Source organism: Octopus bimaculoides, chromosome 7 (assembly GCF_001194135.2).
Source record: "Octopus bimaculoides isolate UCB-OBI-ISO-001 chromosome 7, ASM119413v2, whole genome shotgun sequence".
Taxonomy (NCBI): domain Eukaryota; kingdom Metazoa; phylum Mollusca; class Cephalopoda; order Octopoda; family Octopodidae; genus Octopus; species Octopus bimaculoides.
Window position 1 is genome coordinate 29,553,180 of NC_068987.1, and position 13,587 is coordinate 29,566,766.

Below are 13,587 nucleotides of genomic sequence, written 5' to 3' on the forward strand. Positions count from 1 at the left end.
TATATATATATATATATATATATATATATATATATATATATACATATATGTCTGTATGTATATATATCTATACATGTATGTATATATACATATATGTCTGTATGTATATATATCTATACATGTATGTATATATGCACATATATATGTGTGTATGTACAGATATATTCATATATATATATATATATATATATATATAATGTGTGTATATGTAAATAAAAACACAGACATGATAGAAGTAAATACACACCCTTATAATCGTTAAAACTATTTAAATCTGAAATTATATGTTCAAATCATTTATTGATTGTTATAAATTGAATATTTTATATTTAGTAGACAAGCCCTTTGCAGTTTTCAATGTAAGGACCTTATTAACTATGCTGCTGATCAGGTGACGAATATTCTCTTGAAGAATTTCATCCTAGGTTTCATGTAGTAATCTCAAAATATCTGGTTTTGAGGAAGCTTTCTTGTACTTTTTACGAAGTATTCTGTCCATTATGCCCCAGAGGTGTTCAATAAGGTTCATATCTCGTGATTGGCTTGCCCATGGAAGCTTTTAATGCCATTCTCTACCAAGCAATCTTGGGTCTTCTTAGCCATATGGCAAGGAGCCTCGTCTTTCATAAATAGTCTTATTTAATCATTTCACCACAGGAGAAAATTGGAAGGGGTATTTTCTGCAATAAGGACACATATTTATTTGGGTGTATGTTTTCCTCACACTCCATCAACTCTGATCGATCATTGCTTTTAATTGCTCCCCAGACCATCACAGAATAGTCGATGTATTTCCTCACAGAGTCTCCAGACCCACACTCGATCATTCTTAGAAAATACAACAAGTCTGGACTCATCAGAGAATATGACCAGAGACCTAAAATGCTAGTGGCTCCTCCACCATCTCAGTGGCCCAATCTTTTCTCCGCTTGATATTGGCTGGTGAAAGAAATGGCTTTCTTCTTGTTGCTCTGCCATAGTAGCCACGTTTATGGAGATACCTGACAGCGTTTCTGGGACTGACATCAACTTTTTTCTGCTATGTCAGATGACTCGTAACGAAGATTATCCTCCACACTTAACGAAGCGAAGGGTCCCTTCAGAGTGCCCTGGTCGATCCGGGCGAGGTGATGTGGACTCCTTCCCCCTCTCTGGTGAATTTCACAATCACTCTATTAACTGTAGAAAGCGGGATTCCAAAGTTTCCTGCAATATTTCACTGACCCAATCCTTCTTCAGATTGACCTACAATACGACCTATTTCAAACTGGGACAGTTCCAAGGCTTTTGTACGTGGCATAATTAAACAGTCGCATTCAGAATCTAAAACATAAAAAATGTTAATTGATAAATATTATATACCTTTTCAAGTTAAATTAAAAATAAAACGTTTCATTGGGTGTCTATTTACCTCTGTCATGTGTGTGTGTATACGCCCTTATATATGTACTCACATACACTTACATACACACGTACACAAACTTGTGTGTGTATATGCGTGTGTGCATGTACACACACATACACATACAACTATGTACATTCACACATAAATGCATATATATACATACATATACACATTATATATATATATATATATATATATATATATATACGCACATATATATGCACACATATATGCGTACATACATATAAACTCATATACACGCATAAATATATACACATAATTTAATCTAATTTACTATGGTTGTTAAGGTCATTAACACTGTAATGTTGTCTGCACTGTGGTATATATAGACGTTACTAATGAGTGTTACGCAATCTCTGAAGATATGATAATGCATTCTACTTACTAAAGTTCTCTTATATAACTGATATTTTTCATTGTGAATGAAATGCGTGGATCATAACTAGCTCAATAACTTATGAAGAAACGCTATTGTTTTATTTTGCTTTGCTTTGTGTGTGTGTGTGTGTGTGTGTGTGTGTGTGTGTGTGTGTGTGTGTGTGTGTGTGTGTGTGTGTGTGTGTGTGTGTGGAACCTCCATATAGGCTTTAGCTGAAGAAACTGACTCAGGCGTGGTTGTATGGTAGTAAGTTGCTTCCTTCCCAACCACATGATTCCGTGTTCAATCCCACTGTGTGGCGCTTTAGACATGTGTCTTTTGCTCCGGTCCGACCAAACCTTCTGAGGAGGTTCGCTACACGGAAACTGATAAAAGCCCGTTGCATATATGTGTGTGTGTGTGTGTGTGAGTGTGTGTGTGTGTGTGTGTGTGTGTGTGTTTGTATTTGACAACTGGTGTTGGTGTGTTTACGTCGCCGTAACTCAGCAGTTTAGGAAAAGAGACCGATATAATAAGTACTAGGCTTTAAAAACAATAAGTACTGGGATGGAAACATTCGATTAAAAATTCTTCAAGGTGGTGCTCCAGCATGGCCACAGTCAAATGACTGAAACAAGTAAAAGAATAAAAGAATACTTCAAAAGGTGTTAATCTTATAGTTAGAAGAATATTGAGGAATAAGGTCCTGAAATGTGCGACGTAACCTCTGATATATTTCGAGGTAGATGTAGACCAGAATACGTCTTGCAAATGAGTGGAATAATAAACTAGTAAAATAACATGTAGGTTAACAAAAAGCATGAACTTTAAAATATTAAAATAATTATTTTACAGAATTTTGGTAACTTGAGAATAAAGTAAGTGAAATGACTTATTAAATTAAATTAATAAAGAACGGTAGCAAAACATTGTGTAGGAAACTAACATTTGATTTTTCTTAATTATCTTCAGAGAAAAATTAAAACAACTTTTGAAATATAAAGTAAAAGAAATATTGATTTCAAATTTTGGCATAAGGCTAACAATTTCGCGGAAATGGTATACTGATTAAACCAACCCTAGTATTTAACTGGTACTTACTTTATCGACCTCAGCTAAATTTGAACTCAGAGTGTGAAGACGGACGAAATGCCGTTAAGCTTTTCGCCCGGCATGCTAACGTTTCTGCCAGTTTGCTGCCTTAATTAGGAGAAATTTTAACATTATTAATACAGTAAAAAGCAACGACCTGGAAAAATCGGTAGCGCATCAAATGAAATACTTAGCAGTATTCCTTCCGGTTCTTTGCGTTCTACATTCAAATTCTGCCATGGTTAACTGCACCAAATGATGTTAGGGAGCTTGATGACTGTAAATGTGTACTGTTAGTGTTCATGAGGCGGAGATATTATTTTTTTTTTTTATGTGTGTACAGATTGTGTATCTGTGCTGTTGAAGAAGGCAAGATTCCTATTAGAGGATGTTTAGAGGTCTTTGTTCATGGAATCTGTGCTCGTTTGACGTGAGGCGTACTAATTACATGTTGATAACGCATCGGAGCGGAAGGTTAGGGTGAAATGAAAGGTGTTATCATCTGCGTAGGAATGGTTGTCAGCAACGATATATAGGACATTGACATACCGGAGAAACGATGTGTGGTGGAAAACAAAGACGAGTCTAGGAAGAAATCTTAATCTCTTCAACATGATTAATAAGTTAGATGTAAAAAGTATCTAAATAGCCTTCAGGACATCTTAGACAAAGGTATGAAAACATTCAGATATTTCAAAGATATAACAAGTCAGTAAGAGACTGACAACTCTACTTCTTCAAAAATTTTCTTTTATAACATTACAATGTCACTCACCAAAGGAATAGAAAAAAATACAAGTTGATTACTATAGAGAGGAAGCACAACGAATTCAGAGTAAACTGCCTAACCGCAAGTAAACCTGGTTTAATCTCAAAGGGTCGTACTTTTTCCGAAGATCGCAAACGATGGTTCATAGACTAAGAGAAAGAAAACAGCGTGTAGTAAAAATATATTTCAGACTCTATTAACTTTATATCCGTGAGCAAGGATATAAATCGATTGAACAACAGCACTTTAGCAATTAAGTTATTCAATAACATAGACGATGCTTTTATTTTGTAAATCTTAATAGTTTGATAATATAAAGTTTATTCGTCTATAAAGAAACTCCTTCTTAAAGACCTTAGAATGCGGAAACCGCTTTCTTCAATAAGTCTGCAGATATTAGAGTGACATTCCATGCTTGAACGCAAATGCAGAAGAAGTGGAGGAAGCTTCCTTTGCGGAGGTTCTTTCTTGCAGGGCCATTCTGGTTAAGGAGGGTGGATTGGAAATTTCTTTGCTAAGTTCTTAGATATCCTCTTGGGAAAGGACCAGAATATACAATTTGTGGTTTGGAGAAAAGTAAAACTTCTGCAGTGCAGGGGCACAATACTGCGTTTCCTTTTATGGATGGTAGTTTTCCATGGTTTACAATGCTGGATAAATGTTGCGTATATGATGAAGTAGAGTAAGTTTATCCCGATAAGGTTGGCAGTGGTCTTTATCTTCAATTCTGCTGCACAGCTGCATGTGAATTATTTGGAAAATGATTTGTAGTTGTGTGGAGAGTGTGAAAAGATATGTTAAAGATTATGATTTCAGTGACCTGCTTTAGCTATTTGAGAGGGCTCACAGATGGAGTACATTTGTTATCAGGCACGATTAGTGTAAAACTGATGATTTTGCGTCTAGTTATCAAACATTAAGTATCATAGGGTTCGAGAGGTGTGAAGGTTCTGCGCAGTATATTCAGATTTTATGGGTAATTTTGAAAAGATAGCAGTCATGTGTTAAGACTGAAATTGATGAGTTTCAAAGCGAGAAAAATATCGAGGGTATTTGGCGTGTCTGTTTCGAACTGAGATATGTATGGAATGCACGAGATTATCCTACTGCTCTCTCTCTTTCTTTCCCTCTCTCTCCCTCTCTCTCTCTCTCTCTCTCTCTCTCTCTCTCTCTCTCTCTCTCTCTCTCTCTCTCTCACTACAAAGCTTTTTGCTTTCATTTTCCCTTGAACGTTAGCTGCATACGCAAGCGTACCTTGTATTGCATTAATATTAGCGCCGTGGGAAATATTTAGCAACAATTTCTTGTACAGATACATCGGAAACTATAATAAAAGCAAAAACTGCATCATCTTCGGTGTGTTAAATTGTCTCTGTTAAACTGGTTGCTTTTGACATTTCAGAATTAGAAGACAGCTTTCTATGGCTCAATGATTTTTTAGGTAGATTATGGTTCCTCGGTGAAATTTCCTGTCTTCCCACGAAAGCAATCAATCCAAATGTGGCCGGCTGAGCCAAAATAGGAAGAGTTACATGAAATGCTAAAAATAGGAGCCAAATCTTACTCAAATCACACCCTAATATCTTAAAACAAGAAAACTTATGCACTGAGCATATGTAGGCCAATCTTTTAGCTTTTGTATTTGTTTGCTTTTTCAGTCATTAGACTGCGTCCATGCTGAGGCACTTCCTTGAGGAATTGTACTCGGACGAATCGATCTCCAGTAATTATTTTCAACAAAGATGTGTGTGTGTGTGTGTGTGTGTGTTTGTGTGTGTGGGTGTGTGTGTGTGTGTGTGTGCGCGCGTGCGTGTGTACGACGGATTTCTTTGTTTTCGTCTACCAAATCCACTCATAAGGTCTTAACGCCTTGGGGGTGGGGGCTATACTACAAGATACTTGCCCAAGGTGCCATGTCGTGAGATGAACCCTGAACTATGTGGTTGGGAATCAAACTTCTGATTTCTTTATTGCCCACAAGGGGCTAGACATAGACGGGACAAACAAGGACAGACAAAGGGATTAAGTCGATTACATCGACCCCAGTGCGTAACTGGTACTTATTTAAATCGACCCCGAAAGGATGAAAGGCAAAGTCGACCACGGCGGAATTTGAACTCAGAACGTAGCAGCAGACGAAATACCGCTAAGCATTTCGTCCGGCGTGCTAACGTTTCCACCAGCTCGCCGCCTTCAAACTTCTTACCACACAAGAACGTCAGCACCAATACATAGAAAAGTTGGGATGGTTACGGTGGGAACGCTTTTGATTATAAATCTCCCCTGTTTGTGGCGTCCAGATTCTAAATAACAACAACAACAACACAAGCAACTATTTGACCATGTTTAAACATCCAGTATGCAAGGAACTCGAGGAATAAAAGCAGAATTTAATTTCTTCGAATTCCAGTACTGTCTAAGAATGAATATATATGTCAAACGAACTACATAGATGTACTACTACTACTTCTTCTTCTCCTTCTTCTCCTTCTTCTTCTTCTTCTTCTTCTTCTTCTTTTTCTTCTTCTTCTTCTTCTTCTTCTTCTTCTTCTTCTTCTTCTTCTTCTTCTTCTTCTTTTTCTTCTTCTTCTACTTCTTCTTCTTCTTCTACTTCTTCTTCTTCTTCTTCACTCAACACTAGTAACATCTAAATATATCTCTTTCAAAATAATTACCAATATCCACATTTAAAATAATTACCTTCCCAACATTTACTTTTCTCTTAAAACACATGATTCATAGTCACACTTATATTTGTTTAGTTCTGCTTTTCATTGGTTACACTATATCGACATGATTGAAATTATAAATTATTTCTGGTTCTATTACTATTTTCCTCCCTCCCACCCTCCCTCGCTCTTTCTCTCTTTCTCCCTCTCTTTCAATCTGTGTCCATCTCTCCGTCTCTCTCTTTATCTTTCTTTCTCTCTATATCTCTCGGTATGTCTGTCTTGCAGGTGATAGAGATTTTCTACTTCAATGCGGTTTACAATTCATTGCTGTATAATTACGTATACATGTGTAGCAAACTTTGAGTGAGAAAAAAGCTTCCAGTCTAAGAAACTTACTGTCTATTTTTCTTTTACTACGTTATTATTTTGCTATATTTATTTTTTATCAAAATGTACTAGTATGTAATAAAAATGAAAGGAAATGTAACCAGACATAACAGTTCGACAAATAGAATTCGATAAAAGTGTATCAGACTTAAATCTTGGATCGATATGGACCACTAAATATTTCAAAGTAGTACCACAGCACTAAAACCGTTAAAGAATAAAATGAATATGAAAAGTATTCATACATCTATCGGTGGCCAATAAAGAAAACCCGAAATTCGAATCAATAAAGTTGGTTCAATTCCTACTATTTTGACCAGTTCATATTTCTTATTCTTTGTGTTTGCAATTTCCAATTCTTTTGTAATGTTTGCAGATAGATGCACTCAAGCAAACTGAAATTTTCGTGACGCTCTTCAGAGGCGAAGTTTTCAGTGACGCCCTAAGGATCTGCTAAAGATTATGAAATAGCACCTTGCATTTGTTGTTGTCCTTGTTGCTGTTTTTTGTTTTGTTTTTTTTAATCTCGGGTCAGCTCTGAAGGAAAGGACTGAGTAATATTTCTAGCGCGTCCAGTGACTGGATAGAGATCTCCCTTTCCAGAGAAAGAGACGACGTGGTAGAAATGCTAGGGCATTAGTCTCCATGCCTCCCCATCCCCTCTCTCTTTCTCTCTCGCTCCTTCTCTCCTCTCTCTCTCTCTCTCTCTCTCTCTCTCTCTCTGACGGATGGCAATGATCTGGGACTTTCATATCTTCCTCCTTCCACACGACCACTAAACTTGTATAATGCTTTTATCAACATTATTTCCAAAGATTAAGTGTCTTACAGTATTTAGTTACATTCTTCTTCGTTCTGCTTAAATCTTACCACAGCTGACTTCTTCCATGACCTCTGGTCAAATAAAATAGGTACCAGCGATGGCATCAACACTTGATTCAATTCACCTTACGTATCTGCTATGTTTTAAGATCTTGTGCGAATCATTTTGGTAAAACAAACTTAAAACATTGCTCCTATATAAGCTCACGAAAGTGTCTCTACTTACTAGTCTCCCGCCACCTTCTACAAATAACTGCATCTTCCTCAAATTACACCCTACCATTATTATACAATATGGCATACAACAGCCCCAACTGTTCGAAGTACGAGTTGATGGTTCGACCGTTCTCAACGAACTCATAGTGAATTATCTCCTCAGAATTCCCCCAGACGTAGTGCATCACCTTGTGTTTGAAGATATCCTGAAGATATCCTTTGCTTAACCACTACTTATGCACGTTAGGATTGCGGTAAAATATTTACCTCGAATTATTATTTGTTCCGACTCATGGTTCACTTCCTGAGCTCGCGACGCTTCATCAACCAAGAAGCTTCAGTGAAGTTCTTTACTTCGAAGGAAAAGAACTAGTATCAGCGTGAGACCAAAGAACTGGCAACATGTGGCTTCAGACCGGTGCAAATAACTGTTGCTGCATCAGAGAACCGTTGCTTGCATCAACATTTTTCATATGCTATAAGCTGTTGGCCGGCGTGTTTCTTTTTCATTGCAACAATTCTACGGCCATACTGGTTCAAAGATCGTTCTCTACAAGATGCATCCAAGCAATCAAGCTTACTACACATCAGAACTCATAGCAATGTTACCGTCATAGTATGAAAGATGCCGTTTTACAAAGGGAAATACATGCGTATCTATGAACGGCGTCACACTGGATAGGATTTTTGTTAACTCGAATGCCAGAATTTGACACAAACGTTTGGAGACTCTCACAAGAGATATATCTGTCGAGAAGTAACACCTTTTCAAGGTCGAGTGCAAATAAAAGCATCTATTGACATTTCCACCATTCAAAATACAGTGAAGCAGTGATTATCTCGGCGGAAATCCAAAATCAACGATGCTTCTGTTCAATAAATGTAAGATAAATAGAACACAAACACATATACGCACACCATTTACATAAATACATACACACGCACAGACATACACACATACATACATACATACATACATACATACATGCATACATAATGCACATATATATAAATATAGATACTTACATATAGAGTTAAAAATAGCCGTAACGTCGGTTCCTACGGAACAGCCATGTTTAAGTGGCGATAAATATTACTTACCAGTATAACTACTGCTTTCATCTCTTGTAGAGATTTTATAACTAGCTAATTTTCTGATATAAATATATATATGTGTGTGTGTGTGTGTGTGTGTGTGTAGTAACAACAAGGGAAGAATTTCGATTATCCCCACGTAGTGAGCTATAATGCAAAATGTATATATATGAAATAAAAGAAGGAAAATGTGCACACTCTACTTAGTTTTAATATATTATTTTAATATATTTCATATTGTTTTTCGACCGGTTTCGCTTTCGCTAATCATGACATTGAAATAATTGTAATTTCATATTTTCTTAAGAAGATTTTAGTCTATGTTGTGTGTGGAGAAGTGTGAATGAGTGATTCAACAAGTACAAAAATCTAAGGTGGGGTAATTGGTGATCGTTATTATTGGGGACAGGAGAGGTAATTGCTCATCTTTCGGGACGGGATAAATAAATGTACACAAAAACACAAAAGCTAAAGTAGTGAGATGAAATATGTACAGTGATGGGTATGTGATCAGGAATTAAAATACATGCATACATACACCGCTAGCCACTAAACATTTTTTATTTTCTCTCCTTGTTACTTTCTGTGTTCCTTTCTGCGGAAGAGCGTGGGCTCGAAACGTTAAAGACTTTTTCGCTTCCCGAGCGTTAAACTAATACAATCTGTTTGTTGTCTACACCACCTATCTTCGTCTTTTGTTTTTTTTTCAGTTCTCCCCCATATATATATATATATATACAAGACACTCAAATGTATGTATGTACGTGCTTACATATATACATATATTTACGCGCATGTACATATGTATGGATATATGCATACATGCACATATTATTATTATTCAGGCCACTGCTTGGAATCGAACTCGGAATCTTGGGGTTAGTAGTCCCGTTCTTAACCACAATGCCAAGCAGTGACTTGAATAATAATAATAATAATAATAATAATAATAATAATAATAATAATAATAATAATAATAATAATAGGAAGAAGAAGAAGAAGAAGAAATATATTCACAGACATGACAGAGCTGGGACCTATATACACTGGAAGCTATGCCAACACTATGGAATAACAACAGAAAAAAGATGGTATAAACACACGCCAGAAAAGGTCACAGAAAACGAGAAAGCAACCATACTCTGGGATATGCCAATACACACAGATATAGTTGTCAAAGATCATGAAGGAAAAAAATGCTTTCTAATTGATGTATCAATACCAGCAGATGACAACGTTTACCTAAAAGAAATGGAGAAACTTTCAAAATACAAAGACCTGGAAATAGAGGTAACTTGAATGTGGAATCTAAAAACAGAAACAATTCCTATCATAGTAGGTGCCTTAGGTATAATAAAAAGATATTCAGACAAATATATAACAAAGACACCAGGACTTACAAATATACATAACATACAGAAAATTGCACTACTGAGCACTGCACACATCCTACGCAAAACACTTTCAATACAGTAACCATAAGAGCATCACAGCAAACCACATCACGTACCCAAGGCACACAGAGCTGCGCTCGGTAGTGAAGTGAAAGCACGTTATAAAAATAAAACTACTGAATAATAATAATAATAATAATAATAATAATAATAATAATAATAATAATAATAATAATAATAATAATAATAATACCTTAGGAATTAGAACCCAGGTTCGAAATTTCCCCAAGACACCTGATGAAGGCTAGAGGGTATATCATCCGAAGCGTTGTGTTAACAACAAACAAGATGAGGACAAATATCCCTCAAATGTAAATAATGCAAATAATGTACGTTCAAATATATTTTAAAATATATGAAAGAATATTATCGTCGACTTAATAAGTATGTTTCCAAGGTTGCAGAATCAAAATCAAGATTAGCTATGAATTCATTAAAAATTCTAAACTTTTTGAATAGGTGGTTTGGGTGTAGATTAGTAATACTGTACAATACCAAATTATGTGAATGCATACATTTTTTATGATTTTTATTAATAAAATATTTAATTACTGAGGAGCTTTCCTGTGGTGATTATGTTCTGAAGAGGTAGGCTGGACGTTCGTTCAGTGGTAGATAAATGCATCTAAAACGTTTATGCGAATTTAACCTCATTATTTTTAGTGAGATTTATTAGTCGGCATTTGGCATCGGTTAAATGTTATTATGGTCTTTTAATGTTATGTTGATTCACATATTACGAGATTATCATTTATTATGGTGTTATATCCGACTCTATTTTGCCTCTTTGTTAATTGAATTATAAGTGTTGGTGGTTGTGTTCATGCTTTTACGATTCTGATTGAAAAGGGGCATGTGTGGGGTTGTCTATCTCATGATGCAATTTTCTGACATACGTGTTTTCAAGGATAAGCTTAGAAATTGTAAAAAGTCATAAAAGAAACACCAAAATTTATAGTCGTTACTTCTACAATAAAAACACGAAACCTAAGTAACTCACTGCTGAAATTTTCAGTTTAAATGCAAAAAGTGTATATAAGCTCTACTTAAAATATTGAGAAATTTATTGTCCTATGTACACATACGCGCGCACACACATATACATCAGTACATCATGCAACGTGCGTGTGTATAAACGTATATACTTTATTGCAAGCTGAAGATTCTTGGACTGTTTTTCATAGTTTTATCTTTCTGGTTGTCTAAACGAAAGGAAGTAACTTGAAACAAGCAAGAAAAATATTCACAAACAGACCTAAATATGATATGCAACAGTATATTGAGATTTAAATGATTCCCAAAGACTAAAATATTAATTTATTTGATTTTTCTCGCCAATCAGGTCTTGACTTCATTAAATTTCTCCCGGTTGTATGCGAAATAGATAAGCTCCCTGCTATAGAGGATCTCCCTCGTGATTATGGACAAGCAGCCGACAGGAAAAGCTTCTGTTAACAAGTTTGTCCTCACCATAGTCTTTGCATTGCTCCTGAAACATTGGTGTAGACTGACACATGGTGTAGACTGACACATGGTGTAGACTGACACATGGTGTAGACTGACACATGATGTAGACTGACACATGGTGTAGACTGACACATGGTGTAGACTGACACATGGTGTAGACTGCCATTCAGGAAAGTTACCATCAAAGACATACTTTTTGCTGATGATACTGCTATCTTACAATCTCAAGAGGCCTCCAGTCATGGAAAAAGGTCCTCCATCTCATCCTTGCATTAAAATCGAAGGCAAGGAACAGGATACGATAGGTGAGTTTTATTGCCTTGTCTCTACGACAATAAGCAACTTCACTTTATATCTGGAATTTAAAATGCACATCGAAAAACCAGCAACTTACTCTTGCAATACCTACTAAGAAAGTATAAGAGACTAAATGCCTGTTAATATCGAGGTATATAAGGTCTGTGTTCTCTGCGTATTTCTATATTGTAACGAGTCGTGAACAGCATACTCTTCCCACGACAAAGATTTCACGCATACTTTATGAGATATCTACACAGAATCTTCGGGCCCTAATTAACAGGATAGAATCTGCAGTGTCAATATTATTAGCTGGAACGGTAATTCCCTTTTGTTCACTTTCCTGCGCCGACGACAAGTTAAATGACTTAACACGTCCTTCGGAAGGACGTTGCTCAATTTCCATACATATTGAGCTGGCGTCTAGATCGAAAGGCAAAGGACGCATGTACCTGCAACACGAGGAAGTGTGCAGATGTGACATGACTGCGACCAGCATCAACTTGTCAGTTAGAAAGTAGTTTCTGGCGACAGAACCCTATGTCTAGCAGCAAGTATTACAGAGATTAAGAAGTAGAGGACAAAACTTTTAAGTGACTGGCAGGGACAATGTTAACAATGGTAAATTTCTGTCTCCTCAAAGAATATTCACATGCAACACCAACACAAGAAGCAATAACCTTTATATTCCCAATCGTTTGAAATTAAACATGTAAGCCGTAGAATTCAGAAAGTATTTTTCATCCTCTTGCTCCATCATCACTCTCCATAGTTTACAAGACTAATGAATACTACCTCTCTCTCTCTCTCTCTCTCTATCTCTCACTCTCTTTCTCTCTCTCCCTTATCTCCTCCTCTCTCTTTTTCTCTGTATTCTCTCTCTCTCTCTTTCTCTCCGCCTTCAGTTTCTTACTCTGTATGTGTGCGTGCGCGCGTTCATGTATATTTTGTGCTGCAAGACTATACATATGTATATATATATGTATATATATATATGTATATATATATATATATATATATATATATATATATATATATATATATATGGGGGGGGGGTGTACATACGTACGCATGTCGAAAAGGGAATGAGAGTGTGCATGTATTATTAATGTTCTATGCATGATATGATTGTTGGTGAGTACAGATATCAGTACAGAGAATCGTTTTCATTCGTCAAAAAGAGGAGAAATGATAATAATAATAATAATAATAATAATAATAATAATAATAATATTAATAATAATAATAATAATAATGATGATGATGATGATGATGATGATGATGATGATGATGATGATAATAGTAATTGTTTTAAAGGTTCACCTTAAGGTAGTTTTACACTTCTAAAGATGATAGTGAATCAAGCGAAAACTCGGCCAGGTGACATCCATACCTATTCACATACTAAGATATGCTATATGCCAGAGCAATGGGCAGGGGTGATGTAGAGTGATGACAACTTGCATTGTTCGAGTAAAAAGCAGCAGTAGTAGTAGTAGTAGTAGTAGTAGTAGTAGTAGTAGTAGTAGTAG